The 17754-nt window shown below is 48.8% G+C and overlaps 1 protein-coding gene across 2 annotated transcripts in view; it reads left to right on the forward strand.

Moving 5' to 3' along the window:
- Nucleotides 1-17754, forward strand: part of RSF1 (remodeling and spacing factor 1) — a 116380-nt gene that overhangs the window by 31121 nt on the left and 67505 nt on the right. The gene's annotated exons all lie outside the window — the stretch shown is intronic.

Below are 17754 nucleotides of genomic sequence, written 5' to 3' on the forward strand. Positions count from 1 at the left end.
AGACCGGAGAAAGGCTTCACTGCCACCTTGCAGCTGGCTGAAGGCATGTGTAGAAAGACCCTTTGCCTTCAGCTGGCTGCCCTGCTCCTTTTACCAGTTGGTGTCTTCCTAGAATGCATTTCACATTTGTAGCAGCACTGCCAGAAGTGCATGAATTCACATGTGCTCTAGCAGGTTGGCAGTGGCAGTGGTGATTGCTTTCTGGCAGCAGAGTTAGCAGCAGGTGGACTTTGCTGCAGTCCAGTGCTCCATGCACCAGGCAAGAGATGGAAATGGAAGAGGTGTCAGTCTTGGAACCTGACATGGAGGAGTGGCTAAGATTAAAATACTCAGATCATGGCTAGATTTTGGGAAAAGTTAACCCAATGTGACTGAAAGTGGCTGTGTTCTAGGGAGCCCAACCAAGCCAAGAGGTTTCTGTTGATATTTTAAATTTTGAAGTAAATAAAGTTGCTATGCCAGTAGTCATGTAAAAATGATGTAGTCTGCTAGGATCATAATTCTACTTAAGTGGCATGTGGTTTTTTGTCTGTTTGTTTTTAAGTGCCTGCCAAGATCTTTGTGGGAACAGGACCTAACTGCTAGTGGGTGACTTGTTCCTTCTGTTCGGATCTTCACTCTAATTACTGCTTACTTGCTTGTTCCCTTATGTTCGCTTTGGAGCATGAGCTGCTGCGCTGCTTTGCTGTCCTGCACAATTTGCTTATGGAAATGCAAGCTGGAGTTAGGATAGGAATACTCATCTGGTCACTCAGAAGCTGTGCTCTCAGGTTGTGAGCTCCTTGGAGCTTGTGTGGTTCAAGAACACCTCGAAGGTAGTAGGTTGAACGTTTTATTGCTATTTTAGGCCACCAGGGGCTGCTTGCATTGCTCTTTTATTGTACTCATCCCTGTATTCTCCGTTTTAGGCACTTGCTGCGCCCCCCTCATATTCCAGGCCAGGGTCTTCGTTATGCCAGGACTCTTTGTGCAGCCCATTCCCCTGTACAAGGACCCCCAAGATTCCCCTTCTAGAAGTTCAAAATTAAGTCACGACAAGAGAATAAAAAAGATGAGGAAACAGGGTAATTCATAGAAACGTGACCTGCACTAGCTGGAGACGCAATTAACAGGTCTCGACCCATTTTTTAAGGGCTTGTCTACAGGGGGAAGTTGGTGGGCAGTGAGCTACAGCGTGTCTTAACTGCACACTTGCTATTCTGTGTTAGGTCACTGTGCGGTCTCATGTAATATGTACGAGCTGTACCTTTGCACGAGGGGCTTACTCTACTTTCAAAGTGCAGAGCAAGGGTGGGCAATTATTTGGGCCTGAGGGCCACTTAGGGAGTTTTGGTGAGCTGTTGTCAGGCACGCTGGGTCAGCACCCCTCCCATCCACAACACCTCACCAAAACTTAAGTGGCTGGATGGATGGGATGGGGCTGTGGGTGGGAAGAAAGTGGCCTCCGTGAGTCAGCTGGAATCACGGGATGGGACCGCAGGGCCGTGATAGCACAGGGTCAAGGCCCAGGGCAGAGCTGTGATCTGCTCCCTGTATGCCCCTGTGATGTTAGATGCCACTCCCAGCCCCATCCTATCCTCCCATCCACGTGTCCTGTCCGTAGGGTCCTGGACTAATCTCCATGGGGACCCTGCCTACCTGCTCCATCCAGCAGTGTGTGGGGACGCACAGCAGTGTCCAGGGTGCCTGGGCAGCAGGGCTGGGGCTGGCGGTGGAGACTGGCATTGGCAGCTGGAAGGAGCCACCACTGCGGGGACTTCCAGGAAGTGAGTCCAGCCAGTGCTGCCCCAGCCCTGCTGCGTGCTGAGGGGCGGCAGGACTGGCTGCATGCTCCATGGGCTGGTCAGGGCTGAGGGACTTGGTGCAGACCACATAAAGTCCCTTGGTGGAACTGAACTGGCCCACGGGCCATATTTTGCCCACCCCGATGTAGAGTAAGCACCTTGCACATAGAGCACACTAGGACTGATCATGCAATGAGTTAGTATAGAAAAGCTGGTGTGCTGGAAAGTCACACCCTGCTTTACCATGCAGTAACTTTTCCATGCAAACAAACAGGAGCTCTTAGTGATGCTAGTAATGCCTGCTGTCTACCAGCCACATTTCCAACGATGACCAAATATGAAAGTTTATATTTGTTTGAGAGAGAGAGAGGGGGACTGTAAAGAAGGGCAGCTTGTTAACCAGAATTTTTGCTCTGGAGCTCTGAGTCGCTTTGTTTCTTACATGCCAAAACAAGTTAACTGAGAAGCTTTTAGTATATTGTCGTGTTCATGCATCATCAAACATGTCAGCTATGCTCCCCACTCAAAATGTCATCCAGCTGTTTCTTCTTTGGCAGGTCTGCCTGGGAGCCCCATTCTCATTTGTCCCCCCTTATAACAAGGCTCCCTCCCATCACCTCTGAATGCCAGGTGTGTACCTTGTAGTCTCTCCTTCCATCCTGCCAGGAGTCTGTGTCCTCCCCTGTTTGTCCACCACTGCAGCTTGGGGACTCGCTGGCTAAGCAGCGCCTCTGCAGAAAAGGACCTGGGGGTTACAGTGAACAGTAAGATGGATATGAGTCAGCAGTGTGCCTTTGCATACTGGGCTGCATTAGTAGAAGCGTTGCCAACAGATCAAGGGAAGTAATTGTTCTGCTCTATTCAGCACTGGGGAGACCACATCTGGAGTATTGTGTCCAGTTTTGGGCTCCCCACTATACACAGGATGTGGACAAGTTGGGAGGGAGTCCAGTGGAGGGCAACAAAAGTGGTTCGGGGGCTGGGGCATGTGACTTATGAAGAGGGGCTGGGGGAACTGGGTTTATTCAGTCTGCAGAAGAGGAGACTGAGAGGGGATTTGACAGTAGCATTCATCTCCCTGCAGGGCGGTTCCAAAGAGGATGGAGCTGGACTGTTCTCAGTGGTGGCAGATGACAGAACAAGGAGCAACGGTCTCAAGTTGCAGCAAGGGAAGTTTAGGTTAGATATTAGGAAAAAACTTTCTCAACAGGAGGTTAGTGAAGTACTAGGGGAAGGGGTTTTCTAGAGAGGTGGTAGAATCTCCATCCTTGGAGGTTTTTAAGACCTGGCTCAACAAAGCCTTGGCTGGGATGATCTAGTTGGGAATTCATAGAATCACAGAATCATAGAAGTAGGCCTGTAGATCTTCAGGTCCGACCCCCTGCCTGGGCAGGAAGAAAACTGGGCTCAAATGACCCCAGCCAGGTAGGCATTGAGCCGCTTCTTAAAGACCCCCAGGGTAGGAGCCAGCACCACTTCCCTTGGAAGTCGGTTCCAGATCCTAGCCGACCTAACTGTGAAGTAGTTCTTACGGATGTCTAATCTAAACCTACTCTCCAACATCTTGTGGCCGTTATTCCTTGTTATCCCGGGGGCGCTAGGGGAAACAAGGTCTCCCCCAAACCCTTCTGGTCCCCCCTAGTGAGTTTATAGACTGTCACCAGGTCCTCCCTCAGCCTTCTCTTGTGAAGGCTGAACAGGTTCAGGTCCCGTAGCCTCTGATTGTAGGGTCTGCCCTGCTGTCCCCGGATCATGCGGGTGGCCCTCCTCTGGACCCTCTCAATGTTGTCCACATCCCTCCTGAAGTGGGGTGCCCAGAACTGGACACAGTACTCCAGCTGTGGCCTGACCAGTATTGCATAGAGGGGGAGGATCACCTCCTTGGCCCTACTTGAGATGCACCTGTGGTTGCACGATAAAGTCCGGTTAGCCCCGCCGACCGTGACCTCGCATTGTCACCCATGTTCATCTTGGAGTCAGTGATGACTCCCAAGATCCCTTTCTGCCTCCGTGCTCTCAAGAAGGGAGTTTCCCATCTTATAAGTGTGCTGCCGGTTACTACTGCCCAAGTGCAGCACCCTGCACTTATCAGTATTGAAACACATCCTGTTTTTGTTAGCCCACCCCTGCAACCTATCCAGGTCTTGCTGCAGTCTTTCCCTCCCTACTAGCGTGCCCACCTCACCCCATATTTTGGTATCATCAGCAAATTTGAACAGGTTGCTTTTCACCTTGTCGTCCAAATCGCTGATAAAGAAATTGAACAGTGCGGGCCCAAGGACCGAGCCCTGGGGGACCCCACTGCCCACTTCCCCCCAGGTCGAATATGACCCGTCCACCACCACCCTCTGAGTACAACCCTTCAGCCAATTTGCAGTTCATCTGACCGTGTAGGCATCGATGCCACAGTCACCTAGTTTTTTAATGAGGATGGGGTAGGAGACAGTGTCAAAGGCCTTGCTGAAGTCCAGAAAGACTACATCCGTGGCGACACCTGCATCCAATGCTTTTGTGACCTGATCGTAAAAGGCAATCAGGTTGGTCTGACATGACCTGCCCCTAATGAAACCGTGCCAGTTGCCCTTGAGCATTATCCCCGATGCCGGCCCATCACAGATGTACTCCTTGATGATCTTCTCAAAGAGTTTCCCCAGGATTGAGGTAAGACTGATGGGCCTATAGTTGCCCGGGTCCTCCCTCCTCCCTTTTTTAAAGATGGGGACCACATTGGCTATCTTCCAATCATCTGGCACCTGGCCTGAGCACCATGAGTGCTCGTAAAGCTGTGCCAAGGGCCCTGCAATAACCCTTGCTAGCTCCTTCAACACCCTGGGGTGGAGAGCATCTGGACCTGCTGATTTGAACACGTTCAGCCCCTCCAGAAGCACTCTAACTCAGTCCTCCTCAACCTGAGGTCTTGAGGCATTCCCCTTGAGTCCGTCTTGAATCACGGTGGGGGAGTCCCGGTCCCTGCACAAGAAAACGGAGGTGAAGTCTCCGTGTCACCCTGGGCTGGATGATGAATTCCAGCAAGTGATGATCACTATTACCCAGGTGGTCAAGGACCTGGAGCCCCCTTACCAGATCAGAATCTGGAGCTCCCTTACCAGATCAGAATTGACCTGCTTTGAGCAGGGGGTTGGATAGATGACTTCCTGAGGTCCCTTCCAACGCTCATTTTCTACAGTTCTATGATTTGCCCCTTCTTTTCCATACTGGAATCCTACATTTTCCTCTCCATTCCAGCAACTCTGCATGCACCTGCCAGAAGACATCAGGGTCTGCCTTGTCCCCTGTATGCTAGGGGCTCTGTGTTGCCTAATTTCCCCCCTTTCCCCAGTTTTATTATTTTTCTTCTTTCTGTCTGGGAAGTGAGTCACCAAGGTGTCAACATGATAAATGCTGTTGGGAAGATGGATGGAGATAAGGTGAGAGTATTGTTTTGCTGGAATGTGTTAAGGTGCTGTCACCAGTTCTTTGTCTGTTGCAGTGGTTCTCACTGCGTTAATAACCAAACAGACAGTGAAGCACCATTAGGTTGAATGTAGGGCCTCACAAACCCAGCCAAGTTTTACCAAAGAATCCAGCCTGCATGTTCAGAAACTCCTCCTTCAGTTTCATCTTGACTGGCATCCCCTGTAAAAATGCTACATTTCCATCTAGCTTAGGAGATAAAACAGTGACCTACTGCACCCTAACACAGACCTGAATCATAGATAGAATCATAGAAAAATAGGGTTGGGAGGGATCTCAGGAGTCATCTAGTCCAACCCCCTGCTCAAAGCAGGACCATCCCCAACTAGATCATCCCAGCCAAAGCTTTGTCTAGCTGGGTCTTAAAAACCTCCATGTACTCTCTGCGATATCCTGTTCCAGTGCTTTACTTCCCTCTGAGTGAGAAAGTTTTTCCTAATATCTAACCTAAACATCCCTTACTCAAACTTGAGACCATTGCTCCTTGTTTTGTCATCTTCCACCACTGAGAACAGTCCGGCTCCATCCTCTTTGAAACCATCCTTCAGGTAGTTGAAGGCTGCTATTAAATCCCCTCTCGGTCTTCTCTTCTCCAGACTAAATAAGCCCAGTTCCCTTGGCCTCTCATCATAAGTCATGTCCCCCAGCCCCTAACCATTTGTGTTGCCCTCCGCTGGACTCTCTCCAATTTGTCCACATCCTTTCTGTAGTGGGGGGCCCAAAACTGAATGCAGTACTCCAGATGTGGCCTCGCCAGTGCCAAACAGAGAGGGAATCATTTCCCTTGATCTGCTGGCAATGCTCCTACTAATGCAGCCCAGGATGCTGTTAACCTTCTTGAGAACAAGGGCACACTGCTGTTCCCCAGTTTGGTGTCATCTGCAAACTGGCTGAGTATGCACTCCATCCCATCCTCTAGGATGAAGATACTGAAGGTTGATGAAGATACTGAACAAAACCAGCCCCAGGACTGACCCCTGGGGCACTCCACTTGATCCTGGCTGCCAATTAAACATTGAACCATTGATTACTACCCTCTGAGCCCAATGATGCAGCCAGTTTTCCAACCACTTTAGAGTTCATTCATTCAACTTGTACTTTCTTAGCTTCCTTGCAAGGTTGTGGGAGGCCATAACAAAAGCCTTGCTAAAGTTAAGGTATATCACATCCACCAGTCTCCCTGCATCCACAGAACCAGCCATATCATCATTGAAGGCAAAAGGGTAGGCCAGGCATGACTTGCCCTTGGTGAATCCATGCTGACTGTTCCTAATCTCCTTCTCCTCCAAGTGCTTCAAAGTAGATTCCTTGAGGATCTGTTCCATGATTTTTCCAGGGACTGAGGTGAGGCTGACTGGTCTGTAGTTCCCAGATCCTCCTCCTTCCCACTGGTGTTGCCCTTTTTCAATCATCTGGGACCTCTCCAAGTTGCCATGAGTTTTCACAAATAATGGTCAGCGGCTCTGCACTCCATCAGCACCCTTGGATGCATTGTGTCTGGTCCCATGGACTTGTACATATCCAACTAAATAGTCCCTAACCTATTCTTTTGCCACTGTTGGCTTCTCACCTTCTTCTGAAACTGTGCTGCCAGGTGCCGTGGTCTGGAAGGTGACCTTGCCTGTGGAGATTGAGGTGAAAAAGGTATTAAGTATTTGAGCCTTTTCTCCGTCATCTGACACTAGATTGCCACCCCCATTTAGTTAGGGACCCACACTTTCCCTGATCTTCCTCTTGTTGCTGACATACTTGTAGAAACCCTTCTTGTTACTCTTCATGTCCTTTGCCGGCTGCAACACTTTATTCTTTCTGATTTCATTCCTTCATGCCCAAGCAATACTCTTGTACTCCTCCCTGGTTGTTTGTCCAAGTTTCCACTTCTTGTAAGCTTCCTTTTTGTGTTTTAGCTCACTGAAGAGTTCCTTGTTAAACCAAGCTGGTCTTCTGCCATGTTTGCTGGTCTTCCTGTGCATTGGGGTGGTTTGTTCCTGCACCCCCAGTAAGGTTTCTTTAAAATACAACCAGCTCTCTTGGACTCCTCTCCCCCTCATACTGGCCTCCCAGGGGATCCTGCCCATCAATTCCCTGAGGGAATCGAAGTTGGCTTTTCTGAAGTCCAGGGTCCTTATTCTGCTACTCTCCTTCCTTCCTTTCCTCAGGATCAAGAACTCTATCATCTCATGGTTGCTGCTGCCCAAGTTGTCATCCACTTCTGCATTGCCCACCAATTCTTCTTCCCTGTTTGTGAGCAGCAGGGGCTGTATGAGGACTTCCAGCTCTTCCTGCTTGTTTCCTGGGCTCCGTGCATTCATCTCGGATCTGGGCTCCGGGCAAGCCGCAGACCTCCCGAGACAACAGGTCAGACAGGCAGCAGATGGATGCTTTCTTCCACCACAGAAGGGAGTCTCCAACCACCACCATGGTGCTTCTTGGTAGCAATGGTCTCAATTCTCCCAACCTTGGGGACACTTGGCTTGGCCTCTTCCCCCAATGGAACGTGCTCCTCCTCCGCTGTCGCTAGGGCTCCCTATCTGTTCACTGAGCAAACTGCTGCAGTTGGAGATGAAGATTTCTGCCACAAGCTGCCAGCTTCCACCTTCCTGGCAGTCCGTGTCCTCTTTCTTCTCTAGCACTGCCTCTGACAGTCCTTCTTCTGCTGTCCTAGAGGTCTCCTCCAGTATCAAATTGATGAACTCCTCATGGTGGAGGATGCTTTTGGAGCCTCGCCACCTCCTGTTGCTGTCTTCCCTGCTCCCTGAGGGACATGACCAGGAGGCACCGCTCACATCACAGGCACCCCTCCACCTGGCTGTCACTGCAAGTCACAGTCTCCACTATGCCAAACCAGGACCTCGGTGGAAGCCTCAACAGTGGCCGGTTCTGCCTGGGCAGACATGTCACGGGTGCAAGCAGAGGAAGAGCTGGCAGAGACAGCAGCACTGATTCTGGCATTGCAATGTCCTCTTTTTTTCTAGGTCTCCTAATCTGCTGCCTCTCTCTTCCTTCCCCTCTTTCCAAAAGATTTTCTGTAGCAGGCTCCGCTGTAAGCTGGCCTGTTCACTGCTCCTTGGTCCCAAAAGCTTCTCTTTTCCCAGCTAACCTGCTTCCTCTTATCAAGCTTACAGTGAAGGAAGGTGAGAGTTTCCCTGCAAACTCCCTAGTGAACTCCTCCTAGCTCTGGACTGTAGTTAAACAAGGGGTTTAAGTATTGGTCTGATTGTTGAGTTTTACCTACTTACACTAAATATATATAAGTTAGTTACTCTTAATTAAAGAAAGAGCTTACCTTAAAGGCTTCCCTTCAAAGAGGGGACAGCAAACTGACTTGTGAACTGCTTGCAAACTGCCCTGTTCACTCACTCCTGATGAAGAGCCCGTTCTGCCTGAAAGCTTGTCTAACATCTCTCCTAACCATAAGTTGGTCCAATAAAAGAAATCAACAAAAACAACTTGCTTCTAGCTCCTTTAAAAGTAGTGATCTCTTCCTGTAAAATACCACTGCACCAGGTCTTGTTTAACTCAATAATTGGGAGTCCAAGAGTTATTTTCAGACCTCAGTTAAGCTCATTTTAAGGCTTTGTCTATACTGTAAAGTCCTGCTGGCATTGCTGGGGGTGTCACCCTGTAGCCAGTGTCACCTTTCCAGCTAAATCCCCAATTTGGGTGTGTGTCTGCTAGGAGAGATGCTGCCAGTCAGGGGAGCTGGTATAACTGGTGGCAGAAAAACTCCCTTTCCTGGTAGAGCCAAGGGAACGTGGTCACTTTATTGCTGCCACCATGGTTAAAGCAACAGTCCCCTCTTAGCATAGACTTAAGCTCACAGACTGTGCACCCAGATTTTTTTTTTTTTTTTTTTTTTTGCCCCAAGGACCACTTTTTAAATTAGGTGCATCTTACAAGCGATATAACAAGGTAAGTGGGCTGGGAAAGAGTCCCCTTTTGCCACTGTAATTTTGGTTTTAAACCTGCTGCACCATTGCCATAAAGTGACCTTCATTTTGAATAGGTAATATCTGAATTTTTTTTCTCTTCATGAAGAATGAGCCAACAAAGCAAATTTACTACTCTATGCAAACTAAGTTTATCCCATAAATGGAGATAGTAAGTGATACCCAGGCCTGTGGGGTTACACTTCATAAGAAAGAGAGATGAAGATGTTTGTCATCACTAAAAAATAAAACCATTAGTCAAAGGCATCTTACTTGTGAGAGTGTGAAATGTAGTGGTACAGAAACATTTGAAATGGCAACCACTAGTAGTCCTCTGTATTGAACAGGAACAGAGTAACCATATATTCTGATCCAGGGTGGATCAACTTTAAAGGTGGCTGGCTCCAATAACCCATGAACAGGACCCATGAACATTGTACCTCTGAGCTGGCCTGCTTCCTCTCCATGCTAGATATCTTCTTCCAGACAGCTAGACAAAGACACATCTTTGTCCTATCCTACCCTTGATTTTTTTTTTCTTTGCTCTAAGGAGACAAGTCAACCTGTGCCCACAAATATTCTTCCTGTGGCATTCAGTTTTGTACTTGCCTTTACAAGATGCTATTCAAAGTCGATCTCTGGTCATCTTCAGCCACAAGGTTAATGAGCTTGCTTTTTTCCACTCCACTGTGATTTTGAGTCTGAGTTGGATACAAAGGCTATGGTACAAACACACCTTTTAACTGCTTGGAAAGGGGAAGAGGAACTGCTGCTAGGGACTGTGCATCAGGTGTTAGAGTAACTGTGACATCTGCATTTCCTGTAGCAATACAAGTTAGCTAAATTGCTATTACTGTAAACCTGAATTGCAAGCATTTTGCCTTTTTTTTAGTTTGGTTGTGGGAGCATGAGGCAGTAGGGATTACATCATAACTCAGGGCTAGGCAATTATTTGGGCTGGAGGGCCACTCAAGGAGTTCTGTTGAGCTCCTGAGGGTCAGAGGGTGGCAGGGAGGGGCAGGGCGTGAAACCAGCTCCTGTTGCAGGGATCATAGAATCATAGAAGTCGGGTCGGAAGGGACCTTGTAGATCTTCAAGTCCGACCCCCTGCCTGGGCAGGAGGAAAACTGGGCTCAAATGACCCCAGCCAGGGAGGCATCAAGCCACTTCTTAAAGACCCCCAGGGTAGGAGCCAGCACCACTTCCCTTGGAAGTCGGTTCCAGATCCTAGCCGACCTAACTGTGAAGTAGTTCTTACGGATGTCTAATCTAAACCTACTCTCCAACATCTTGTGGCCGTTATTCCTTGTTATCCCGGGGGGCGCTAGGGGAAACAAGGTCTTCCCCCAAATCCTCCTGGTCCCCGCTAGTGAGTTTATAGATGGTCACCAGGTCCCCCCTCAGCCTTCTCTTGTGAAGGCTGAACAGGTTCAGGTCCCGTAGCCTCTGATTGTAGGGTCTGCCCTGCTGTCCCCGGATCATGCGGGTGGCCCTCCTCTGGACCCTCTCAATGTTGTCCATATCCCTCCTGAAGTGGGGTGCCCAGAACTGGACACAGTACTCCAGCTGTGGCCTGACCAGTATTGCATAGAGGGGGAGGATCACCTTCTTGGCCCTACTTGAGATGCACCTGTGGATGCACGATAAGGTCCAGTTAGCCCTGCTGACCGTGACCTCGCATTGTCGCCCATGTTCATCTTGGAGTCAGTGATGACTCCAAGATCCCTTTCTGCCTCCGTGCTCTCAAGAAGGGAGTTTCCCATCTTATAAGTGTGCTGCTGGTTACTACTGCCCAAGTGCAGCACCCTGCATTTGCCTGTATTGAAACGTGTCCTGTTTTTGTTAGCCCACCCCTGCAACCTATCCAGGTCTTGCTGCAGTCTTTCCCTCCCTACTAGCGTGCCCACCTCACCCCACATTTTGGTATCATCAGCAAATTTGAACAAGTTGCTTTTCACCTCATCGTCCAAATTGCTGATAAAGAAATTGAACAGTGCGGGCCCAAGGACTGAGCCCTGGGAGACTCCACTGCCCTCTTCCCCCCAGGTCGAATATGACCCGTCCACCACCACCCTCTGAGTACGACCCTTCAGCCAATTCGCAATCCATCTGACTCTGTAGGCATTGATGCCACAGTCACCTAGTTTTTTAATGAGGATGGGGTGGGAGACGGCGTCAAAGGCCTTGCTGAAGTCCAGAAAGACTACATCCGTGGCGACACCTGCATCCAAAGCTTTTGTGACCTGATCGTAAAAGGCAATCAGGTTGGTCTGACATGACCTGTCCCTCATGAAACCATGCTGGTTGCCCTTTAGCATCATCCCCGATGCCGGCCCATCACAGATGTGCTCCTTGATGATCTTCTCAAAGAGTTTCCCCAGGATTGAGGTAAGACTGATGGGCCTATAGTTGCCCGGGTCCTCCCTCCTCCCTTTTTCAAAGATGGGGACCACATTGGCTATCTTCCAATCATCTGGCACCTGGCCCAAGCACCACGAGCGCTCGTAAAGCCATGCCAAGGGCCCTGCAATAACCCCTGCTTGCTCCCTCAGCACCGTGGGGTGGAGAACATCTGGACCTGCTGATTTGAACGTGTTCAGCTCCTCCAGAAGCACTCTAACCCGGTCCTCCTCAACCTTAGGTCTTGAGGCGTTCCCCTTGAGTCCGTCTTGAATCATGGTGGGGGAGTCCCAGTCCCTGCACAAGAAAACAGAGGTGAAGAATTTGTTAAAGAGGTCTGCCTTCTCTGGCGCAACCACCAGATTGCCCAGCGTATCTTGCAGGGGCCCCACGTTTCCCGGCGCCTTCTTCATCCTCCCTATATATTTGAAAAAGGACTTTTTATTGTCTTTGATTTTGGACTCTAGTCCTAGCTCTATGTCCGCCTTGGCTTTCCTAACAGCCCCCCTACAGGCCCGAGCAGTGGAGGTATACTCCTCTTTGGAGATCGTGCCCCCCTTCCACCGGGTGTACGCCGCCTTTTTGGCAACCAGGCATTCCTGGATGTCCCTGGTGAGCCAGGGAGGCTTTTGGGCACTCTTGCCCCCCTTGCTTCTTGTTGGGATCGTCATCCCTTGTGCCCTGAGTATTGTCTCCTTAAGGAACAACCACTCATCTTGGGCACTGAGTTCCCCTACCCTCGAGAACCCCAGCGCCTCTCCCACCAATCTCAAGTCGTTGAAGCTGGCCCTCTTGAAGTCTAGGGCTACCACGTTGCTGCAGTCCCTTGACACCCTGCGCTGGATGATGAATTCCAGCAAGCGATGTTTGCTATCACCCAGGTGGTCCAGGACCTGGAGCCCCCTTAACAGATCATCGCCTGTGGCCAGGACCAGGTCCAACAGGGCATTTCCTCTGGTGGGACTGTGCACCTCCTGGGTTAAGTGGAGGTCCCGTATCTCAGCCAGGAACCTACTGGAACAGTCCGACCTGGCTGACTGCTCCTCCCAACAGATATCCGGGTAATTTAGATCACCCATGACAACTACATCCCTTGCCTTAAGTGCCTCTGCAAGCTGGCCTGAAAATTCCCGGTCCAGCTCTCCTCCCCTTGGTTGGGGGGGTCTGTAGTAGACCGCCACCATTATGTGTGGGGAGTGGATTGCGGCTCTGCCAACAACCCCTGTGCTGCGATCCTGGCCCCATCCATCCTGCTCCCAGGTGCTGCTCCTCACCTGCTCACAGGCCCATCCAATCTGCCTGCCCTAGCGGGCCCTGCCCATGGGGGTCCTGGGCTGGTCTCCGTGGAGACCCTGCCTGCCTGCTTTGTCTGGCACCCCCAGCGGTGAATGTGGGGCGGAGAGGCTGAGGTTCCCAAGCAGCAGGGTTGGAGTCTGGTGGGACGCACACCTGCTCCCGGGTGGCAGTAGTGGGGGAAGATGTGTGCCTTGCCAGGAAGCTGCTCTGCGGCACCCGCACCCCGGTGCCCAGTCCTGTACACTACAGCTCCTGGCATGCCCAAGAGCCATGTGAGGATAAGGCGGGCTGCCCCCTGCACCTGGTCTGGGCAGGGCCTAGGGACCTGCCATGGGCCAGATCGAATCACTTGGTGGGTTGGATCCGGCTCGCAAGCTGTATTTTTCCCACCCTTGTCATGACTCCATATATCACTAGGGATACAGTTGTTACATTTGTTGGTGTCCTTTTATGTGAGCAGGCAGCGACTCCAGAGGGGTACAACAATAGTATCAATGTTTTTGGCCTTTTTGTTTAATTTCTTAGGAAAAAGAAAGCATTAAAATATCTACTGTATGTGAATGATCTTGTGCTCTAAGTTTGTGGTCTGAATACATCAGTAAAAGATTCTTGAGGAAAAATCAGCAGTCTGGGGCCTTAGGCTCTGATCAGACTCTGGTAGCCCTTGATGCACTGGCACCAACGCCTGCAACAACATTAGTTTATTGTGTCTCCATTAAATGGTCCTCATTCCTGTCCCTCCCATCCCAAAATACACATATCTGTGGCTCATAACTGACCATACTTATGGATGTGCATTTTTTTGATAGCTATATCAGCTGAAGCAGCTTGTATTTCATCTCTCCAGGCTTCTGCTGCGGTGCTGTCTAGGCCCAGGGGTGTCAAACTCATCAGGACCCATGGACTAAATGAGTGATGTGGGACTTGTTCAATGGCTGGATAAACAGCGTAGGACCAGCTCTGTGGGCTGGATCGGGTCCGTGAACACCCCCGTATCGCATACAAATGCCAGATCCAGCACCCACTCCATCTGCTCCAGAATTGTGCCATGTGTGGTGCCTGCACTGACCGGTCTGGTACACAAGCTGCATGCAACCTCTGCTCTAGCTGGTTTGGGGCAGGCACTGCATGCAGTGCAGTTCCAGACCAGCAAGAGCATGAGCTGGATCCAGCATGTGGGGGACCCACAGACCTCCCCTTCCCCCTCCTCTTGCCAACGACAATGCTGCATTCGGCATGTGCTTCTGTTGATTCAGAACTACACCACCTGTGGCACCTGCTGCAGCCAGTCCAGGACCCATACTGCACGTGGTTCACATTCCAGACTGGCTGGAGTGGATGCTGCATCCAACATGTTGGGGAGTGAGTCACAGACTGTCCCCGTAAGTATGCAGCATACAACATGGGTCCCAGAGTGGGCACTGTGTGTCCTGGTCCCTATGCATGCTGCTTGGGGTGAATGGTTAAGTTCAAGATCCAGAGCAAGCACTGGTGGCTAGATGATGGGTCCCTGTGGGCCAGATCTTTGACACTCCTGGATTAGGCAACCTAGTTGCTTAGTCTGCATTTCAAACTCTTTTTTTCTCAGTGGCTGCAAACTGGACTCGACTTTCTGACACATTCTGTGGCTCTATGAAGTGTCAAAGAGAATGTGCACTGAAATCCTGTTAATGTCTCTGAATGGTTGGTAGGGAAGTGACCAGTTTATTACATAAGTATTTCAAGTGTGTGAGCTGAATTGTCACAACCAGCTTAACTTTTCACTTCTTGCTGTCTTTCCATAATATTGTTCATCTGTTCGTAATAATGCGGTATATGAAGGAAAGTCTGTAAGAACAGACTGCAAGTCTGTCTGCCTCCTGCCCTGGGGGTCTTTAAGAGGAGACTGGATGAACACCTCACCGGGGTTGTTTGACCCCAGTACTCTTTCCTGCCATGACAGGGGGTCAGACTTGATGATCTGCTGAGGTCCCTTCTGACCCTACCAACTATGAAACATTGAATAATAAGGAATTATCTGAACTGTATTGTAAAAAGTGAGAGCTGCAACAGTATTACTAATAGTTTCTGTTATTTCAAGGGCCAAAACAAGTAAGGCTTAAATAGGCAAGAATACTTGTTGGTGATATCTTTTATTGAACCAGCTGCACAGTTAGGATAGACGTAGGCAAGCTTTCAGGTATCTTCTTAGGACTTTCACAGAAGCAAGTGCAGCAGATTTAGGTAGCAGATGGAAGAAAAGCTTGTGTAAAACTCCAGGTGTGAACAAAAACAGTTTATATAAGATAAATAGTCAGGTAGTCAACAGGCAAGAGAGGTGCAATAAAAGCCCCATAAAGGAGGACCAAGATTGTTTGGAGAGGGTTGTTATCACCTGTGAAGTGCGGGGGGTTAGCGAGAATCAGCTGGTTTATAATGGACTCATTGCCCATGTGAAGTCCCTGGTACTTAGTGTCAATAGGCTAATGAATTTCTGTTCCCAAGATCATCTTGTAAGGGTATTGGGTAGGTTTCCTTAGAGCACAAGAACCGGGAGGTCAGACAGCAAGTGACTTCTGCTGTGAAAATTGAAAAGTATTCTCCTGCCTGTGTTCTCTGTCTCAGTCCTTTATCTGTTTTCAGTGTCCATATGCTCTGGTACATCGTTTTTGTTTGGTTTCCACCCACAGAGTTACCAGACTTCCTCAGCCTGAAGAAGGATGTTTGTACCTAAGAGCTTGCTTAGAAGAATTTTTCCAACTATTTGAGTTGGTCTAATAAAAGATATCAGATTTACCCAAAGAACCTTGTCTGCCTATGTCCTTAGATCAACATGGCAAGAACCTGTACCCCTGAATAGTTGTCATGAGGGCATGTGGTGCACTGGAGGAGGTTTAGCACGTTCTGGGGTAGATACGTGTATGATCCATGGATTTTGATGGTTTTGTTGCAGGGAGTGTTGGTTGTTGTGCCAGTAGAGTTGTGTTGACATGTCTTGCATTTATTAAGGAAGAGCTGAGTTCCTTTAGGTGCCTATTGAGCAGTAGAAAATTTACTTCTGATGACGAGTTGGCCATGGTTAGGGGGCTGTTTGAAGGCCAGGAGCAGGGGTGGGGGACACTGGGAATATTTTTCTTAAGATCTGGTCCTTTTCCAGAATATAGGCTGTACTAACTTGATGATCCTTCCCTCAGGTTCAAGCATGGGGTGGTATGTGACAACCAAGGGTGTGCCAGCAGTGGGCTTTTTATTCTTGTGTTGTAGTACGTTGCTGTGGGTGTCTGGGTGACTCTTTCGAAGATACGGCCTATTTCTCTGCTGGACTGTCCTTGCCAGCTAAAGGGGCGGTTTTTAGTTTGGCAAGATGTATGTTCCCCTCAGAGCAGACATGGTGGTATCTGAGGGCCTGGTTTTTGAGGGTGGTATCTGTGGGCCTGTAGATTGCTGGGGGTTTTGTGGTGTGTTTGGGGTGATGGGTGCCCTCCTATATGTAGATCATGGTGTCTAGAAAGTTGATGTTAGTGTAGGAGTGTTGAGTGTAGCCATCTTGGTCTAAAGAGATAGGCAGACAAAGTTCTTTGGGTACATGTGATATCTTTTATTAAACCAACTAAACAGTTGGAACTATTAGTGAACGCAAAACAGCAGCAGACTCTCTCTCTGCCTGAAGAAAGGTGTTTGTGCCCAGTAGCTTGCAAAGATAATTTTTCTATCTATTTAGTTGGTCTGATAAAAGATATCACACTTACCCAGAGAACCTTGGTTGCTGATAGTGGTAGGAGTATTCAAGAGAGAATTTGATTTGAAGGGTGTGGTTGTTAAACCTGCCATGGAAGCCAATTAATGAGTCCAGGTGTTTAGTCTAGATGATGAAAATATCAACTATGTTGTACAGTTACAATGCAGGTTTGGTGGTACAATTTTCTAAAATCTCCTCTTTCAGGTGGCTTATGAAGAGATTGGCATATTGGGGAGCCATGCTTGGGCTCATAGCTATGCCCATGGTTTGGAGAAGTTGTTGCTTGTTGAAAGTGAAGTTGTGGGAGAGGATGAAATGGATGACTTGTGCAACGTTCTGTGGCTGAAATCTGAGTGTAGTCCATTTTCCTGTAGGTATTTCAGGCAGTGTGGAATATTAGTGTACAGGCTGTGACATCCATGATTGCAGGTATGGTTTTCTCAGGGAGGTGGTTGATGTTCTGAATCTTGTTGAGAAAGTCTGTCGTGTCTTGTAGAAAACTTACTCTTTGGGTGACGAGTGGTTCCAGAACAGGTTCTCTAAATTCTGATGGCTCTTCAGTCAGGGTGTCACAGTTGAATGTGGTGGGGTTTGCCAGAGTTGCCTTCTTTGTGAATCTTGGGTAACATATTAAATGTTCCTGGCATAGAAGAGGAGGAGGGTCGGGGGGGAGTATTAGTAGCAGTATTTTTTTTTTCCTGAAGTGGTGTAGAAAGGATTTGTTAATATTTTCCATTAGGGTTTGTAAGCCGGTTAATTGACTGGTCAAATATTGTCAGTTGATCAGCCAGTTGACTGCGTGCTTTTGACTGGTCAAAGATTATAGCAATTTTACAAAAAAGCAACACTTTTTGGTAGTTTTCTTGACAGACATTTTTTATTGTTTGTTGACACATTTCTTAATAGAAAATTTGTGGGTTTTTTCTGTGTATTATTTGGACCTGTTGGCAATTTTTTTACAATTTTTGAACAATATTTGACTGGTCAGTTGAGCAAATTTTATCTGACTGGTCATATACCTAATCCTATTTTCCAGTACCAGAGCAAATATTGGTGTGGGGCCCTACCCAAGTTCTTTATAGTAACTGGTGTCCAACAATGGTATGTTAGCCTCATTGATGTAATCTTTACTGTTGAGGATGACCATGGCTCC

This window comes from Alligator mississippiensis, chromosome 1 (genome assembly GCF_030867095.1).
Source record: "Alligator mississippiensis isolate rAllMis1 chromosome 1, rAllMis1, whole genome shotgun sequence".
Classification (NCBI taxonomy): Eukaryota; Metazoa; Chordata; order Crocodylia; family Alligatoridae; genus Alligator; species Alligator mississippiensis.